The sequence below is a fragment of the Apis dorsata genome, unplaced genomic scaffold (genome assembly GCF_000469605.1).
Source record: "Apis dorsata unplaced genomic scaffold, Apis dorsata 1.3 scaffold_374, whole genome shotgun sequence".
In the NCBI taxonomy this organism is placed as follows: domain Eukaryota; kingdom Metazoa; phylum Arthropoda; class Insecta; order Hymenoptera; family Apidae; genus Apis; species Apis dorsata.
Genome location: NW_006263637.1, coordinates 97,269 through 99,661, shown reverse-complemented (window position 1 = coordinate 99,661; position 2,393 = coordinate 97,269).

Genomic DNA, 2,393 nt, shown 5'->3' with positions numbered 1-2,393 from the left:
GAGAGGGAGGGGGAAGAGACAGAGAGAGAGAGAGGAAGAGGAGAGAGAAAGAGAGGCAGCTGCACCGCGATGCACCGCCACCCCATTTCGTTCACGAATCGATTCCAGACTGTGTTCATACGACGGAGACGAGCTGCGGCCGACAGAGACAGAGCGAGAGCCAGGGAAGGGGATGACTTAGACGATCGTCGAGCGCTCGAGAATCCATAGACGCGTACACTATACGTAAATACACATATATATTACAGAGTTCCTTGTTCCGATATACGCGCGTGTATCCGCGCGTATTTCGCACGTTTGTTGCGCGTGGCCTTCAAACGTTGTACATAATAATATTTTATTCGCGAGGGAGGATGATGGGGGAGGGAAGGGGGCACGCGCGTGCAAACACGAGTATACGTCGTTCTAGATTTAAAGAAGGAGAAGAAAGAAAAAGAAGAAGAAGAAAAAAAAAAAGAAATTTGCAATAAGCATGCCAACAATCTTCTCGCAATAAGTAAGGAAACGCATTAACGGTATACAAAGTACGAGATTAATTGAACGTTGTAAACGTTGTAAGTAATAGCGGCGGCGTAAAGTATAGTAGGCGTAAAGTGAAAAGAAGAAAATTTAAGGAAAATAACAGAAAAGAAATATATATCTCTATTTTATTGTAACATATATATTTATATATGTATGTATGCACGATCGCTCGTCAATATCCGGACACTTCGACGAGTTTTATACGACGAATTAATGGCAGAAGTAATTGGAACATATTCTTTTCTTTTCTTTTCTTTTCTTTTTCCTCTCTTCGTAAAATTAACAAACCGTGAAATTTTAATCGTCCATCGAAAAATAACCCATCCTATATTTTATTACGAAAAGAGTTCCTTCCTCTCTGTTCGTTGATCAAAAAGAACTTTTCGAAATAATCGACACGGGAAAATTCGAAACGTCGAGTCTTAAAATTCGCATCGTCTCTTCGATCGTTATTCGCATCGTGATATACCGAGTTATATACACTGATGGTGATATGCGGAAAGCCGGTATATAAGATCCATTGCAAATCCATTTATTCTCAATTTTATAATTGAATCACTTCCTGCCTCGAGCGATCAAGTGTCTGGATACTTTTGAACGGTGGTGTGTATGCACGATATATACATATACATATACATATACACATAGATACACATTCGAATAAGTATTTTTTCGGTGGCTCTATATTTATACTTCGATCGATCGAACGTACACACACATACTCGATATATACATATATATATATATATATACACACACACACAGTGTACATACGTACACTGTTAGAAGAGAGGTAAAAAGGGGGAGGGAGGGGGACAGAGACGAGAAAGGTGTCTCGTGGCACCGCGAATACATTGGCGCAGGTACAGACGGAAGTTCAAAGAAGACTTATCGACCACCGTTGCGAAGAGTCCTTTCTGCCTGGATTCTTCCCGCTTATCGAAAAACAACTATGTGTTCGATTTCTTATTCTCGGGAATTCGAGTTTATTTCGAGAGGACAAATGTGATACAGAGACGAAGATACGAGGATGTTTCGTTTTTTTTTTCTTCCTTTTTTTTCTTTTTTTTTTTTTGTAATATACACTTGTTAACTATATAGTTTTCCATAAAAATGTGAGGGATGAATTTAAGAGAGGTTAGAGGTTATGTTATCGAAAGATGAGAAAAAGTTGGTTTGGTTGTAAAAAGAAAAAAGTTTATTTTTTTTTTTTTTTTTTTTTTTTTTTTTTTTTTTTTTTCTCTAAAATTAACTACAAATACTAAACACGAAGATCCTAATTAATTACTTACGAATCTCGAAAAAAATGTGGGATTCGCGAAGAATGATCAAAAGAAAAGAAAAAAAAAAAAAAAAAAAAAAGAAACGTTGGAACGAAACACCTTGTACGCGTGCAACTGTATCACGATATCGAAATCTTTTATTTAACTTAAGAATCGACTATCCACAGAAAGTTGAAACAGTATACCTAATATACCTATGTATATATATATATGCAGACGAATATTTTATTATCGAAATAGTGTTTCTATTTTATGAGATATTTGTATATATATTTAACTTATTCGTATTTAATTCGGGGGCGTAGCTCGCGATCATTTATTCTAATTATTACCGAATTAGAAGTTCCTTTAATTTAGAGCAATAGATTAAAACGGTATATCGTACGATTTCATAAAATATTTACTTTAATTTATACACAAATGATAAAAGTAAATAACGCTGATAATTTATAAAAATAGCGAATAAGGATGATTGATACGTAATTAGAAAATTTTGAATTCTGCGAATACTACCCTTTTCTCTTCTTTCTTCGTTTTCTTCGAACATCGATGGATGATGAAACTGGATCAATCCGACGAGATGATTTC